General features: G+C 41.2%; 2 non-coding genes across 2 annotated transcripts; both read right to left on the bottom strand.

The window, feature by feature from the left end:
* Nucleotides 1-5211: 5211 nt before the first annotated feature.
* TRNAN-AUU (transfer RNA asparagine (anticodon AUU)) lies at nt 5212-5284 on the bottom strand. Its single transcript has one exon. It is a non-coding gene; the product is annotated as a tRNA-Asn (tRNA).
* A 3418-nt stretch (nt 5285-8702) lies between these two features.
* TRNAN-AUU (transfer RNA asparagine (anticodon AUU)) lies at nt 8703-8775 on the bottom strand. The gene has a single exon. It is a non-coding gene; the product is annotated as a tRNA-Asn (tRNA).
* Between the last annotated feature and the right edge of the window lie 9455 nt (nt 8776-18230).

Below are 18230 nucleotides of genomic sequence, written 5' to 3'. Positions count from 1 at the left end.
TGGGCTCGAACCACCAACCTTTCGCTTAACAGAGGAATGCGCTATCCCATTGCGCCACGGAAGCTTAGACAAAGATTGATCGTCAAGTATTGTGGAAAAATATGTACTTTTAACGTTACTTCTAAGCCTTCAAAACAACGCTCCTGGGTAAACTCGAACCACCAACTTTTCGGTTAACAGCGGAACGCGCTAACCATTGCGCCACGGAAGCTTAGGGAAAGAATAATCGTCAAGTATTGTGGAAAAACATTTCCTTTTTACGATACTTCTAAGACTTCAAAACAACGCTCGAACCACCAACGTTTCGGTTAAAAGCCAAACGCGCTAACCATTGCGCCACGGAAGCTTAAGCAAGAATGGTCTTCAATTATTGTGGAGAAATATTTCCTTTTAACGTTACTTTTAAGACTTCAAAACAACGCTCCCGGGTGGGCTTGAACCACCATCCTTTCGGTTAACAGCCTAACACGCTAACCATTGCGCCACGGAAGTTTAGGCGAAGAATGTTCGTCAAGTAATGTGGAAAAATATTTCCTTTTTATGTTACTTCTAAGACTTCAAAAGAAAGCTCCTGGGTGGGCTCGATTTAACAACCTTTCGGTTAACAGCCGAACGCGCTGACCATTGCGCCACGGAAGCTTAATCAAGAATGGTCTTCAAGTATTGTGGAAAAATATTTCCTTTTAACGTTACTTTTAAGACTTCAAAACAACGCTCCCGGGTGGGCTCGAACCACCAACCTTTCGCTTAACAGAGGAATGCGCTATCCCATTGCGCCAGGGAAGCTTAGACAAAGATTGATCGTCAAGTATTGTGGAAAAATATGTACTTTTAACGTTACTTCTAAGACTTCAAAACAACGCTCCTGGGTGGGCTCGAACCACCAATCTTCCGGTTAACAGCCGAACGCGCTAACCATTGCGCCACGAAAGCTTAGGCGAAGAACGGTCGTCAAGACTTGTGGAAAAATATTTCCTTTTTACGTTACTTCTTAGACTTCAAAACAACGCTCCTGGGTAAACTCGAACCACCAACCTTTCGTTTAACAGCGGAACGCGCTAACCATTGCGCCACGGAAGCTTAGGGAAAGAATAATCGTCAAGTATTGTGGAAAAACATTTCCTTTTTACGATACTTCTAAGACTTCAAAACAACGCTCGAACCACCAACGTTTCGGTTAAAAGCCAAACGCGCTAACCATTGCGCCACGGAAGCTTAAGCAAGAATGGTCTTCAATTATTGTGGAGAAATATTTCCTTTTAACGTTACTTTTAAGACTTCAAAACAACGCTCCCGGGTGGGCTTGAACCACCATCCTTTCGGTTAACAGCCTAACACGCTAACCATTGCGCCACGGAAGTTTAGGCGAAGAATGTTCGTCAAGTATTGTGGAAACATATTTCCTTTTTACTTTACTTCTAACACTTCAAAACAACGCTCCCGGGTGGGCTCGAACCACCAACCTTTCGCTGAACAGAGGAATGCGCTATCGCATTGCGCCACGGAAGCTTAGACAAAGATTGATCGTCAAGTATTGAGGAAAAATATTTCCTTTTAACGTTGCTTCTAAGACTTCAAAACAACGCTTCTGGGTAGGCTCGAACCACCAATCTTCCGGTTAACAGCCGAACGCGCTAACCATTGCGCCACGGAAGCTTAGGCGAAGAACGACCGTCAAGACTTGTGGAAAAATATTTCCTTTTTACGTTACTTCTTAGACTTCAAAACAACGCTCCTGGGTAAACTCGAACCACCAACCTTTCGGTTAACAGCGGAACGCGCTAACCATTGCGCCACGGAAGCTTAGGGAAAGAATAATCGTCAAGTATTGTGGAAAAACATTTCCTTTTTACGATACTTCTAAGACTTCAAAACAACGCTCGAACCACCAACGTTTCGGTTAAAAGGCAAACGCGCTAACCATTGCGCCACGGAAGCTTAAGCAAGAATGGTCTTCAATTATTGTGGAGAAATATTTCCTTTTAACGTTACTTTTAAGACTTCAAAACAACGCTCCCGGGTGGGCTCGAACCACCAACCTTTCGCTTAACAGAGGAATGCGCTATCCCATTGCGCCACGGAAGCTTAGACAAAGATTGATCGTCAAGTATTGTGGAAAAATATGTACTTTTAACGTTACTTTTAAGACTTCAAAACAACGCTCCTGGGTAAACTCGAACCACCAACTTTTGGGTTAACAGCGGAACGCGCTAACCATTGCGCCACGGAAGCTTAGGGAAAGAATAATCGTCAAGTATTGTGGAAAAACGTTTCCTTTTTACGATACTTCTAAGACTTCAAAACAACGCTCGAACCACCAACGTTTCGGTTAAAAGCCAAACGCGCTAACCATTGCGCCACGGAAGCTTAAGCAAGAATGGTCTTCAATTATTGTGGAGAAATATTTCCTTTTAACGTTACTTTTAAGACTTCAAAACAACGCTCCCGGGTGGGCTTGAACCACCATCCTTTCGGTTAACAGCCTAACACGCTAACCATTGCGCCACGGAAGTTTAGGCGAAGAATGTTCGTCAAGTAATGTGGAAAAATATTTCCTTTTTATGTTACTTCTAAGACTTCAAAAGAAAGCTCCTGGGTGGGCTCGATTTAACAACCTTTCGGTTAACAGCCGAACGCGCTGACCATTGCGCCACGGAAGCTTAATCAAGAATGGTCTTCAAGTATTGTGGAAAAATATTTCCTTTTAACGTTACTTTTAAGACTTCAAAACAACGCTCCCGGGTGGGCTCGAACCACCAACCTTTAGCTTAACAGAGGAATGCGCTATCCCATTGCGCCACGGAAGCTTAGACAAAGATTGATCGTCAAGTATTGTGGAAAAATATGTACTTTTAACGTTACTTCTAAGACTTCAAAACAACGCTCCTGGGTGGGCTCGAACCACCAATCTTCCGGTTAACAGCCGAACGCGCTAACCATTGCGCCACGAAAGCTTAGGCGAAGAACGGTCGTCAAGACTTGTGGAAAAATATTTCCTTTTTACGTTACTTCTTAGACTTCAAAACAACGCTCCTGGGTAAACTCGAACCACCAACCTTTCGGTTAACAGCGGAACGCGCTAACCATTGCGCCACGAAAGCTTAGGGAAAGAATAATCGTCAAGTATTGTGGAAAAACATTTCCTTTTTACGATACTTCTAAGACTTCAAAACAACGCTCGAACCACCAACCTTTCGGTTAAAAGCCAAACGCGCTAACCATTGCGCCACGGAAGCTTAAGCAAGAATGTTCTTCAATTATTGTGGAGAAATATTTCCTTTTAACGTTACTTTTAAGACTTCAAAACAACGCTCCCGGGTGGGCTTGAACCACCATCCTTTCGGTTAACAGCCTAACACGCTAACCATTGCGCCACGGAAGTTTAGGCGAAGAATGTTCGTCAAGTATTGTGGAAAAATATTTCCTTTTAACGATACTTCTAAGACTTCAAAACAACGCTCCCGGGTGGGCTCGAACCACCAACCTTTCGCTTAACAGAGGAATGCGCTATCGCATTGCGCCACGGAAGCTTAGATAAAGATTGATCGTCAAGTATTGTGGAAAAATATGTACTTTTAACGTTACTTTTAAGACTTCAAAACAACGCTCCCGGGTGGGCTCGAACCACCAACCTTTCGCTTAACAGAGGAATGCGCTATCCCATTGCGCCACGGAAGCTTAGACAAATATTGATCGTCAAGTATTGTGGAAAAATATGTACTTTTAACGTTACTTCTAAGACTTCAAAACAACGCTCCTGGGTGGGCTCGAACCACCAATCTTCCGGTTAACAGCCGAACGCGCTAACCATTGCGCCAAGAAAGCTTAGCCGAAGAACGGTCGTCAAGACTTGTGGAAAAATATTTCCTTTTTACGTTACTTCTTAGACTTCAAAACAACGCTCCTGGGTAAACTCGAACCACCAACCTTTCGGTTAACAGCGGAACGCGCTAACCATTGCGCCACTTAAGCTTAGGGAAAGAATAATCGTCAAGTATTGTGGAAAAACATTTCCTTTTTACGATACTTCTAAGACTTCAAAACAACGCTCGAACCACCAACGTTTCGGTTAAAAGCCAAACGCGCTAACCATTGCGCCACGGAAGCTTAAGCAAGAATGGTCTTCAATTATTGTGGAGTAATATTTCCTTTTAACGTTACTTTTAAGACTTCAAAACAACGCTCCCGGGTGGGCTTGAACCACCATCCTTTCGGTTAACAGCCTAACACGCTAACCATTGCGCCACGGAAGTTTAGGCGAAGAATGTTCGTCAAGTATTGTGGAAAAATATTTCCTTTTTACTTTACTTCTAACACTTCAAAACAACGCTCCCGGGTGGGCTCGAGCCACCTACCTTTCGCTGAACAGAGGAATGCGCTATCGCATTGCGCCACGGAAGCTTAGACAAAGATTGATCGTCAAGTATTGTGGAAAAATATTTCCTTTTTACATTACTGCTAAGATTTCAAAACAATGCTCCCGGGTGGACTCGAACCACCAACCTTTCGGTTAACAGCCGAACGCGCAAACCATTGCGCCACGGAAGCTTAGGCGAAAAACGATCGTCAAGTATTGTGGAAAAATATTACCTTTTTACGTTACTTCTTAGACTTCAAAACAACGCTCCCGGGTGGGCTCGAACCACCAACCTTTCGCTTAACAGAGGAATGCGCTATCGCATTGCGCCACGGAAGCTTAGACAAAGATTGATCGTCAAGTATTGTGGAAAAATATGCACTTTTAACGTTACTTCTAAGACTTCAAAACAACGCTCCTGGGTGGGCTCGAACCACCAATCTTCCGGTTAACAGCCGAACGCGCTAACCATTGCGCCACGAAAGCTTAGGCGAAGAACGGTCGTCAAGACTTGTGGAAAAATATTTCCTTTTTACGTTACTTCTTAGACTTCAAAACAACGCTCCTGGGTAAACTCGAACCACCAACCTTTCGGTTAACAGCGGAACGCGCTAACCATTGCGCCACGGAAGCTTAGGCAAAGAACGATCGTCAAGTATTGTGGAAAAATATTTCCTTTTTACATTACTGCTAAGATTTCAAAACAATGCTCCCGGGTGGACTCGAACCACCAACCTTTCGGTTAACAGCCGAACGCGCAAACCATTGCGCCACGGAAGCTTAGGCGAAAAACGATCGTCAAGTATTGTGGAAAAATATTTCCTTTTTACGTTACTTCTTAGACTTCAAAACTACGCTCCCGGGTAGGCTCGAACCACCAACCTTTCGGTTAATAGCCGAACGCGCTAACCATTGTGCCACGGTAGCTTAGGGAAATAATAATCGTCAAGTATTGTGGAAAAACATTTCCTTTTTACGATACTTCTAAGACTTCAAAACAACGCTCGAACCACCAACCTTTCGGTTAAAAGCCAAACGCGCTAACCATTGCGCCACGGAAGCTTAAGCAAGAATGGTCTTCAATTATTGTGGAGAAATATTTCCTTTTAACGTTACTTTTAAGACCTCAAAACAACGCTCCCGGGTGGGCTTGAACCACCATCCTTTAGGTTAACATCCTAACACGCTAACCATTGCGCCACGGAAGTTTAGGCGAAGAATGTTCGTCAAGTATTGTGGAAAAATATTTCCTTTTTACTTTACTTCTAAGACTTCAAAACAACGCTCCTGGGTGGGCTTGAACCACCATCCTTTCGGTTAACAGCCTAACACGCTAACCATTGCGCCACGGAAGTTTAGGCGAAGAATGTTCGTCAAGTATTGTGGAAAAATATTTCCTTTTTACTTTACTTCTAACACTTCAAAACAACGCTCCCGGGTGGGCTCGAGCCACCTACCTTTCGCTGAACAGAGGAATGCGCTATCGCATTGCGCCACGGAAGCTTAGACAAAGATTGATCGTCAAGTATTGTGGAAAAATATTTCCTTTTTACATTACTGCTAAGATTTCAAAACAATGCTCCCGGGTGGACTCGAACCACCAACCTTTCGGTTAACAGCCGAACGCGCAAACCATTGCGCCACGGAAGCTTAGGCGAAAAACGATCGTCAAGTATTGTGGAAAAATATTACCTTTTTACGTTACTTCTTAGACTTCAAAACAACGCTCCCGGGTGGGCTCGAACCACCAACCTTTCGCTTAACAGAGGAATGCGCTATCGCATTGCGCCACGGAAGCTTAGACAAAGATTGATCGTCAAGTATTGTGGAAAAATATGCACTTTTAACGTTACTTCTAAGACTTCAAAACAACGCTCCTGGGTGGGCTCGAACCACCAATCTTCCGGTTAACAGCCGAACGCGCTAACCAATGCGCCACGAAAGCTTAGGCGAAGAACGGTCGTCAAGACTTGTGGAAAAATATTTCCTTTTTACGTTACTTCTTAGACTTCAAAACAACGCTCCTGGGTAAACTCGAACCACCAACCTTTCGGTTAACAGCGGAACGCGCTAACCATTGCGCCACGGAAGCTTAGGCAAAGAACGATCGTCAAGTATTGTGGAAAAATATTTCCTTTTTACATTACTGCTAAGATTTCAAAACAATGCTCCCGGGTGGACTCGAACCACCAACCTTTCGGTTAACAGCCGAACGCGCAAACCATTGCGCCACGGAAGCTTAGGCGAAAAACGATCGTCAAGTATTGTGGAAAAATATTTCCTTTTTACGTTACTTCTTAGACTTCAAAACTACGCTCCCGGGTGGGCTCGAACCACTAACCTTTCGGTTAATAGCCGAACGCGCTAACCATTGTTTCACGGTAGCTTAGGGAAATAATAATCGTCAAGTATTGTGGAAAAACATTTCCTTTTTACGATACTTCTAAGACTTAAAACAACGCTCGAACCACCAACCTTTCGGTTAAAAGCCAAACGCGCTAACCATTGCGCCACGGAAGCTTAAGCAAGAATGGTCCTTAATTATTGTGGAGAAATATTTCCTTTTAACGTTACTTTTAAGACCTCAAAACAACGCTCCCGGGTGGGCTTGAACCACCATCCTTTAGGTTAACATCCTAACACGCTAACCATTGCGCCACGGAAGTTTAGGCGAAGAATGTTCGTCAAGTATTGTGGAAAAATATTTCCTTTTTACTTTACTTCTAAGACTTCAAAACAACGCTCCTGGGTGGGCTCGAACCACCAATCTTCCGGTTAACAGCCGAACGCGCTAACCATTGCGCCACGGAAGCTTAGGCGAAGAACGATCGTCAAGTATTGTGGAAAAATATTTCCTTTTTACGTTACTTCTTAGACTTCAAAACAACGCTCCTGTGTGGGTTCGAACCACCAACCTTTCGCTTAACAGAGGAATGCGCTATCGCATTGCGCCACGGAAGCTTAGACAAAGATTGATCGTCAAGTATTGTGGAAAAATATGTACTTTTAACGTTACTTCTAAGACTTCAAAACAACGCTCCTGGGTGGGCTCGAACCACCAATCTTCCGGTTAACAGCCGAACGCGCTAACCATTGCGCCACGAAAGCTTAGGCGAAGAACGGTCGTCAAGACTTGTGGAAAAATATTTCCTTTTTACGTTACTTCTTAGACTTCAAAACAACGCTCCTGGGTAAACTCGAACCACCAACCTTTCGGTTAACAGCGGAACGCGCTAACCATTGCGCCACGGAAGCTTAGGGAAAGAATAATCGTCAAGTATTGTGGAAAAATATTTCCTTTTTACGATACTTCTAAGACTTCAAAACAACGCTCGAACCACCAACGTTTCGGTTAAAAGCCAAACGCGCTAACCATTGCGCCACGGAAGCTTAAGCAAGAATGGTCTTCAATTATTGTGGAGAAATATTTCCTTTTAACGTTACTTTTAAGACTTCAAAACAACGCTCCCGGGTGGGCTTGAACCACCATCCTTTCGGTTAACAGCCTAACACGCTAACCATTGCGCCACGGAAGTTTAGGCGAAGAATGTTCGTCAAGTATTGTGGAAAAATATTTCCTTTTTACTTTACTTCTAACACTTCAAAACAACGCTCCCGGGTGGGCTCGAACCACCAACCTTTCGCTGAACAGAGGAATGCGCTATCGCATTGCGCCACGGAAGCTTAGACAAAGATTGATCGTCAAGTATTGTGGAAAAATATTTCCTTTTAACGTTACTTCTAAGACTTCAAAACAACGCTCCTGGGTGGGCTCGAACCACCAATCTTCCGGTTAACAGCCGAACGCGCTAACCATTGCGCCACGGAAGCTTAGGCAAAGAACGATCGTCAAGTATTGTGGAAAAATATTTCCTTTTTACATTACTGCTAAGATTTCAAAACAATGCTCCCGGGTGGACTCGAACCACCAACCTTTCGGTTAACAGCCGAACGCGCAAACCATTGCGCCACGGAACTCAGGCGAAAAACGATCGTCAAGTATTGTGGAAAAATATTTCCTTTTTACGTTACTTCTTAGACTTCAAAACAACGCTCCTGGGTAAACTCGAACCACCAACCTTTCGGTTAACAGCGGAACGCGCTAACCATTGCGCCACGGAAGCTTAGGCAAAGAACGATCGTCAAGTATTGTGGAAAAATATTTCCTTTTTACATTACTGCTAAGATTTCAAAACAATGCTCCCGGGTGGACTCGAACCACCAACCTTTCGGTTAACAGCCGAACGCGCAAACCATTGCGCCACGGAAGCTTAGGCGAAAAACGATCGTCAAGTATTGTGGAAAAATATTTCCATTTTACGTTACTTCTAAAACTTCAAAACAACGCTCCCGGGTGGGCTCGAACCACCAACCTTTCGGTTAATAGCCGAACAAGCTAACCATTGCGCCCCGGAAGCTTAGGGAAAGAATAATCGTCAAGTATTGTGGAAAAACATTTCCTTTTTACGATACTTCTAAGACTTCAAAACAACGCTAGAACCACCAACCTTTCGGTTAAAAGCCAAACGCGCTAACCCTTGCGCCACGGAAGCTTAAGCAAGAATGGTCTTCAATTATTGTGGAGAAATATTTCCTTTTAACGTTACTTTTAAGACTTCAAAACAACGCTCCCGGGTGGGTTTGATTCACCATCCTTTCGGTTAACATCCTAACACGCTAACCATTGCGCCACGGAAGTTTAGGCGAAGAATGTTCGTCAAGTATTGTGGAAAAATATTTCCTTTTTACTTTACTTCTAACACTTCAAAACAACGCTCCCGGGTGGGCTCGAACCACCAACCTTTCGCTTAACAGAGGAATGCGCTATCGCATTGCGCCACGGAAGCTTAGACAAAGATTGATCGTCAAGTATTGTGGAAAAATATGTACTTTTAACGTTACTTCTAAGACTTCAAAACAACGCTCCTGGGTGGGCTCGAACCACCAATCTTCCGGTTAACAGCCGAACGCGCTAACCATTGCGCCAAGAAAGCTTAGGCGAAGAACGGTCGTCAAGACTTGTGGAAAAATATTTTCTTTTTACGTTACTTCTTAGACTTCAAAACAACGCTCCTGGGTAAACTCGAACCACCAACCTTTCGGTTAGCAGCGGAACGCGCTAACCATTGCGCCACGGAAGCTTAGGGAAAGAATAATCGTCAAGTATTGTGGAAAAACATTTCCTTTTTACGATACTTCTAAGACTTCAAAACAACGCTCGAACCACCAACCTTTCGGTTAAAAGCCAAACGCGCTAACCCTTGCGCCACGGAAGCTTAAGCAAGAATGGTCTTCAATTATTGTGGAGAAATATTTCCTTTTAACGTTACTTTTAAGACCTCAAAACAACGCTCCCGGGTGGGCTTGAACCACCATCCTTTAGGTTAACATCCTAACACGCTAACCATTGCGCCACGGAAGTTTAGGCGAAGAATGTTCGTCAAGTATTGTGGAAAAATATTTCCTTTTTACTTTACTTCTAAGACTTCAAAACAACGCTCCTGGGTGGGCTCGAACCACCAATCTTCCGGTTAACAGCCGAACGCGCTAACCATTGCGCCACGGAAGCTTAGGCGAAGAACGATCGTCAAGTATTGTGGAAAAATATTTCCTTTTTACGTTACTTCTTAGACTTCAAAACAACCTTGTGCCTTCGCCCCACCTTCCGCGATTTCTACTTCCGACTCCATTTCCCTATAGCTTTCGAACCAAGCTTTATTATTACAAAAGTGGTGGGTTGCCCCGGTGTCGAGGACCCAATCTTCTGTACTCTTGACTACAATTAGTGTTGAGGCAAAAAATGCTTTCCTTCCGTCCCTTTTACTTTCCCTTGTCTCAGTTCGTTTATATTGCCTCGTATTCCGACAATCTCTAGCGTAATGTCCCTCTTCATTACAATTGTAACATCGTCTAGGAGTTTCTTGTCTTCTAGATCTAGATGTACTTCTATGCCTACTATTATGACGCCCTCTGGATTTGTTTCTTGCCAAAGAAGAAAAACCTGCCTGTGTTTGCTCCTTGAACTCGGCTACTTCTAATCGTTTTTGTCTATCATGTTCCGCTATTAGTAATGCCTTCACATTGTCAGGGTAAAGTCCGAGTCCTTCCAATGATACGCTAACGATGATACTTGATTATATTCAGCAGGTAATTTAACAACATTTGAAATGCGATTTCTTCATTTGTGAGTGATAGGCCTGCGTCAATAAGTTCTTCTGCAATACTGGTAATTTTCGCCAAATGTGATGCCATTGATTCCTTATTAGAATATCGGCATTCTAGAAACGCCTCTCGCAACTCTGCCTTCCTCGCCTTTGATTTGGGTTCATAAATTTTAGCAAGCTCGTCCCACGCCCCTTTTGCTGTCTTTTGTTTCGCTATCAACCTTTTATTTGAATCGCTAATGGCTAGGGTTATTTTCGACAACGCTCTTTCGTTTCGTCTCTGATATGATTCCTTTTCCGTTGCCGTGGCCGTGGCTGTGTTTGCTGGCTCTACTACCGTACCCTCAACTATGCCCCATAATCCAAAATCTAGCAAAGCTGCTCGGATATTCATTTTCCATGAGTCGTAATTGCCATCTCGTAATTTACGAAATGAAAATGAATTATTCGAAGCACCATACTCCTCTTCGTCGTCGGACATCTTAACTGATTACTAATATCATATATTCTATTGTCTTATATAAATTGTCTTATACTCATACCATACTACTATTATTCTTATTGTAAGTAACGTATAGTTATTGTCATTGTTCAAGAGTCTCCTATCACAGTCTTATTTGTTGCAATTCGTTACCTTGTTAATCTTCAATCTACAGTTGAACCTTACTCCAGTCAATGTCACTCCTAGGTCACGTGTATCATCCTTGTTGCTCGCTTTCGGTTATGTCCGTTCCTGCTTTCATCATGTCCAAGGCCCGATTTTTGTCTTGTATATCGCACACGGATACTATCGCCTCAATGTTCCCGACACATGCTGGTTTGCTATTTGGCTACCGTAGATGAACTCCGCGATGTTATAAATTCTAACTCACCACTAGATTATTGGTAACCACGCTATGCTACCATGTTGAATTGTTATGTTAACGTTACCAATAATCATAGATGACTTTGCATTAAATTAGTTTATTAATAAAGTTAATATAAATGATTATCTCTAATTAGTACATAACTGTCGCGGTTATTTAATACGTTATTCCACCGTATAATAGTTATTATATATATCTTTCATTTCATTAATACACGAACCGGCCTCAACACAGGTTTTCTTTCTAGTAACTTGCTTAACCATCGTGTAGCAGCCGACAGAAAAATAATTGACCTCCTTATCACATCAGTGTTACAAGTATAGATTAGATAACAAGAATTGATGCCTACTGATAAGAATAGATAAGGAAATACTTTTAGAATATTGACCTATTATAACAGTCTCGGGCGCACGCGCTTGGCTTTTCCGCTAGATACCGTGAGTGACGTAGCGAGGAGAAAAAGCCGCCAAATATTTTCTCCGCAAATTTGCTTTTTCCCCCAAAATTCAAGTTTTCGAAGTGTTTTTTCTGTGTTTTCCCTCATATTTAAATATTTATTAAGTATATTTTTGGAATCAGAAGAGTTTAAACTCTCAAAAAGTAAGGTTTTTTTAAATTTGAGATAATTTTTAAATCAGTTCGGTATTCCTTTAATAAATTTTCCATTTAAAATCATATTCCATGACAAAAAGTAAAAAACTAAATTCGCTTACTGGTTTTTCGCGTCAGCGTTTGAAAAGTGTATGTGCGTTCAGCAACCACTACCAAGTACTAGGTTTAGTGCCGGATTGTAATTTTTATACGGAACCGGTAACGGAATGGTACACCTAGCTGAACGTTCTTAATGAAACCAGGCAATACGGTAAATTTAGTTTCTACATTTATAAACCTTTCTCCGTGGTTTTAAAGCAAAAATATAAGACAAATCAAACAACAACAGTCATACTTACAATATTTCTTCTTTTTTCTCGAATAACGACTTATATAGCAGGAAACAATCACAACTACGTAATAATTTTAAAAGTGGCGGTATAGCAAGTTTGTCCTGTTTCAAGCGACATCTCTAGAAAAAGGTGTTAGTACAGACAATATATGCATGTAGTAGTCTCTAGTATAAGCTAGACATGTAAATCATAAAGCCATTGTCATAGCCTTCTCAATAAAGCCTAATACTTTTGCTCATTAACTTAAATATATTTTATTGACTTTCAAATATAACATGGTGTCAGAAGTGTGCCATTAGTTTCCGCATTATTTTGCCCAGTGTTCGCGCAATTGTTTTTTGCCGTCTCCACCTCTAGCGTCGTACTCGTTCCAAACTGGCCAAGGCTTCACGTTCCCATTGTTTTCCGTTGTTGCGTCATATTTCAATATGGCTCAACCAACCATCCCTGCTAACCCAGCCCCGACATTTCAAGTTAGTTCTCTGGAACCATATTCTTTTTCTACACCGGGTGAGTGGTCTCGGTGGATAAGGCGTTTAGAACGGTTTCGCACCGCGACTGGCCTCAGCAAAAATTCAGAAGAACAAATAAGTGCTCTTATTTATATGATGGGGATCAGGCCAAAGACATCCTTCTGCCATTTAACATGTCAGCAGCTGATGCCAAGATTTACGCCACAATTTTGGCCAGATTTGAAGGACATTTCGTTCTCGAAAAGAACGTACCATACCTTCGTGAAGTTCGTGCCCGTTTCTTCTCTCGTTTTCAAAAGGAGGGTGAAGTTGAAATTAGAACCTCTCCGTGACATACGTCACTCGGAGAGGTAAAAATAAAAGGAGACAAACAAGTGATAACATGTGTTAATACTTTAATTTATTTAAAAACCAAATGAAAGATAAGTTTTAATTGTTCATCCAACTGAATTTGAACAGGTAATAATTGCCGATAAGCAAAATATCTAGAACGCATAAAAATAAAATCGTCACCAGGCTTAGTTTTCAGGTCACTTGAAGCAACAAAATCCTCGTAATGGCCTGCCTATCTTATTTGAAAGCTGAATGCCTACTCATGAATGGTATATCCTCATTTTCGTCACTAGTGTCGTCTACATAAGCAAGTGATGTCCAACTAAGGTTTTTTTAATTTGGCCCAAGTTGAGTATTTATAGCCCGCCGAGGTAATTCTACGGGCCCACCTATAAGTTGGCCTTAAAGATGAGATCAAAACTTTTATGGAAGAGAAAGGAAAGGAAGTGGCAGAATTTAATGATGAAAAATGGATTTGTGATTTTGCCTTTCTAAATGAGCTTAACTCGCGTATGCAAGGCAATAACCAACTAATCAGTTCTATGTTCGAACATATCACGTCTTTTGAAGTTAAACTCAGATTGTGGGAAAATCAGTTGAAAGTCAAAAATTACATTAACTTTCCCACATTATCGGGTCTGAAGCGCGTCATTACCCCCCAGGAATACCCAAAATTAGTATCGAGGCTTAGAGAAGAATTTTCACTTCGATTCCAGGATTTCAGAGAAAACAAACTATTTCTCGATATCTATTCACGTCCGTTTTCTCAGGATGTTGAATCTGTACCACAGAACCTACTAATGGAAATTATTGACATGCAATGTGATTCAACACTGAAAGAAAAATTCAACAAAACGGAGCTCATTGAGTTCTACAAACGTATGTAACTAATGAAAAATATCCAGAAATTCGCGAAAACGCTCTATTTATGAGCTCACTGTTTGGTAGAACATTCATTTGTGAGCAAGTGTTTTCAAGAATGAAACAGACCAAAAGCAAGGGTAGAAATCGATTGTCGAATAGTCATCTTGAAAATTGCCTGCGTATTTCAACTTCTAAACTGGATTCCAATATTGATGAGATAAATAAACAAAAGAAATGTCAGGTTTCTCACTAAAACTGGTAAAAACAATTGTAAAATTTATCAAATAAATGAAAAATGGTGAATTTTTATTGTGTGGCCCGCTTGATGGTCTCTAATTTTGAATTTGGACCACCGCGAATAAAGGTTGGACATCCCTGACATACGCGAAGTAGGCTGGCCCAACCATATCTAAATCTAAACGATTCAGTTGAAATTTTCTCCAATCCACTACGCATTCCAAATCCGGTGTTAAGGGTAATGGTAGCATTGAAAATTTTAAGATAATAAACCCGCACATTTTGGCTATATTCGATTCAATGGGACATGCGTTCTAATGGGATTCGGCCCAATGGGCCAGCAGCGGATAGGCAATTGAAAAGGGAGCTAGGTTTGGTTAGAGCAACGCCTGACACTAGCGCTGTGGCAGCGGATATTGGAAGTTTTTCACCAAACCCTAGTAAAATCCGCGCCATTTTGTTGTTTGAGGAGTAGAGGTCTAACAAAATAATTTTTGTAAATATCACTCTGGTATTGTTTAAAAAGTTTTGTTTAACTTTAAGCAAAAACGGATTTATGTAAGAAAAACGTTGAACGTAGCAAATTCCCTACCCATCCTCGACTACTACTGTGTATGTGATGCTTATAATTTCAAAACTCGCGCTCGCCATCTATCGGCCTTATTCTCTTATATTTTGGGCTTTAAATATAGATACTGCATAAGGCAAGTAAATATTAATAATAACTTATAAATGTACTACAATAATAATTTGAGTACAAAGAAAGAAAAACCAGATACTTAAAGTGAATATTTAAAGAAACATCAATTATTTATATATTCTTAACTTTAAAACTAAATTCCACTAAATCTGGAGTTATATCGCATTGTTGTCCACTTTGTTTTTTACCACTGGCGCCATTTCGAAAAAATAAATAAAAAATTACTTAACCACGAAAATAGAGATAAGAATGACACTTTCGACCACTAGAAGTCGCTATATACAAAACTTGTGGGTGGAGTTTAAAATATAAGCAGACGAAGTTTCTCAATAAAGTATGCAATGATGGTCCTAGAGGCTAAAGATATGAGCCGACGTTCTTAGTACATAAATCCGTTTTTACCTCTCCGAGTGACGATGACGTCACGGAGAGGTATTACACTGGACGTGTGGGTGTATTAGCCGGTCACCGGGTTCGCAGTTGGCATATCAGAGCAAACGTGTTCGCAGTTAGTAGTTTTTGGCTTCTACTCCCAACGTTAGGATCAAGAAGTGCGTGGCGATCGGCTAGGGTTACAAGAAACGTCTAGCCTCCCAATTGCAGGGCTTCAACCAAAAGTTCATGCAATTGCGGATTTATTATCATTTATTGTCAATCAGTCGCCTTATATACCCTAAATTTCCAAAAATTGTTAAAGAGGCTTACGCTAGAATTCAAACGTCAACAACAGCTATGTTTAAAATTATTTTAGGAATTAAGTTTCTTAAAATGACATCAGTAGAATTACGTTAAACTACTGACGACTAAAGTAATTAATATCAATTATATTTTCGTAATTATTTAAGAATAACCTCTTAATTGCGTCTCGAATCGGAGAGGTTTATTTTGGTTTACCAACTTGTATATTGATATATTTATCAATATTGGTTAAGCTTAAGATTAATCATTGTCCTCTTCTTGATGTTGAGCCTCTCTCTATGTTCATTTGCAGTGTCTACAAATTGAAGAACAGACTGGACCAGTTTTACGGCATTCACATTTCAATTCACAGACTTCCTTGCATTTACGAGAGATCATCTGCAAGAGCTCACCTGGAGCAGGTTGTAGAGTGGTAATGATTGGTTTGAGTTCAGAACTTCAGATCCTACCTGTCTCCAACCCAGGGTTGGCACGCTGGTATCCAGTCCGGTTTTATCCACCTGGATTAAACCGGTTTAAACCACGATGAAAAAGCCAGTGGATTTTTCAAAACATAATAAAAGAGTACAGTGCAGTCACCATAAAGTGAGATGGAAGGAAACGTTTGACCCACATGCCTTTACCTCTTTATTTCAACGAAATGGTCGATTCCCATATGTTGTGGGTTAGTTTGACGCGCCCTTCTCCCACTGCCCATCCGAAACTCGTGATACTGAGTTGAATTTTTCGCAACGCTATATTTTTGGGTCGGACCGCGCATTTAGAAAAATCTTTATCAGACCCTGTCCTATTGAAGATCACAAAAAGCCTACCCGGGCCCGACCCTAGCTGCCCTTTTGAAGACCACAAAAAGCCTACCCGGGCCCGACCCTAGCTGCCCTATTGAAGATCACAAAAAAGCCTACCCGGGCCCAACCCTGCCCCATTGAAGATAATAAAAATGTCTACCCGGGTAGACGGAATGATAACCCTACCCGACTCGACCAGCAAAACATTTTAAGTAATTTTCTAACTAAACCACACCTAGGATTTTCCGACCCGATATGGGTCGGGTTGGATTGAAAAATCCTGATTAAATCAGGGGCCCTACTCATCTCTAAGGAAATGTCTATAGTTTTATCAACTTTTATGTACAATAAAAATTATTCTCAATTAGACGGTCTAGCAGAAGACAACTAGCGCGCTAAATGTAAAAAGAAGTGCTAAAATTAGACACTAGAGAGTAGTTTAAAAAAAAGCCAGATAAATCCAATAAAATCCGGTTTAAACCAGCAAAAAACCATACCAGTGGCTTTTTCAAGAAAAATCCGGATTTTTGCCCACCCTGCTCCAACCCCATTCTCTAGCATTTAGGCTGCTTCAAAGGCACGTTAGAACTTGGTGATAAACTATTTGAATGCTGCTTTGCTGTCGCACTTGTTGGTGGAAGAGAAGCTAATTCAAAAGCTCAATTCTATAATCTTCATTTAAAGTATACACTTGGTTATGTAAACTTCGTTTCACACGCTTGAACTCAACTTTAGCCGTATTGACAAGTGTGGGCGAACAATGGTATATATTTAAAGATTAGGTTTTATGATGATACAAAGGCTGTTTTACCCTCTCCCGTTCTAAACATTATAGCTCAGGTCAGAATAGAAACAAAATTTGTCAGTAATAGGAACTATATGCTTAATTTTGGAAATGTATTCTGAAAATAGAAACCATAAAAACTTTAAATCTCCAATTTTTTATATGAGTCTAATCTTCAGGGTCAAATTGTGAACTTCCGGTTAGTTGTAGGGCAAAATATGTTTCTAGATGAATTATGTGTTTGAAGGTATTCTACAAAGGAAGCCTAATAACGTGTTAATTGGCTAAGTAAAACCGGAGTTATTAAACGTTTTTTCGATTTTGTCCGCCATTTTCCAATATGGCGGAAATTCCTCCAATGGGAGAGTGTGGGAGACCACACCACGTTAAAGAGCGCCCAAACATCTATAAGATCTGAAATTTTCCGCTTTGTTTCAATGTGTTCCGGGTTAAAACCTATTTTTCCTGTACTATATCGCCTTTTTATAAATTTCAAGCTGTTTTAGGTTTGGGAAATGGTTTGAAAATGATATTTACCATGTCCGGTTTTGTTATATACTTAGAGTTACTTCAACAATTAAAAAAACAACGCTTCTTATAGTTAACCATGGCAGAAATTCAAACATGACCTTCCCATTCCAGTTCAAAGCCGGTTTTTAAATTTGACGTAAGCGCGCGGACACCACGACGGTTGGCAGAGTCAGCGCCGGAGAGACGAGTTTAGCCACGAAGCGAACGAACGTGCCTATTCACTTTAATACAGCCTGTCAAGTTCCCTCCTCCCTGCCAATCGATCTTGCCCGCTCGGACCGGTATTTATATACTTTCGTTCTCTCTCCTACTATGTCTGGAACCCTCTTTCACCAAGCGGCTGTAGAGGAAGAAGTATAGTATCGGGCTGGCATGCCGTAGGTCCCGCGTTCGAATCCCGGTGAAGGTGGAGAAAAAAAAATATTATGAATTTAAAAATCGTTGACAAAAAAATTATGGAGCTAGCGCCACCTAGAAGTGGTTTTACGAA

This window comes from Phalangium opilio, unplaced genomic scaffold (assembly GCF_054372755.1).
Source record: "Phalangium opilio isolate 3A_F unplaced genomic scaffold, DU_Popi_V2 ptg000087l_1, whole genome shotgun sequence".
Classification (NCBI taxonomy): Eukaryota; Metazoa; Arthropoda; class Arachnida; order Opiliones; family Phalangiidae; genus Phalangium; species Phalangium opilio.
The sequence above is the reverse complement of the archived record's forward strand: the minus strand, read 5'-3'. Positions and strand labels throughout refer to the sequence as shown.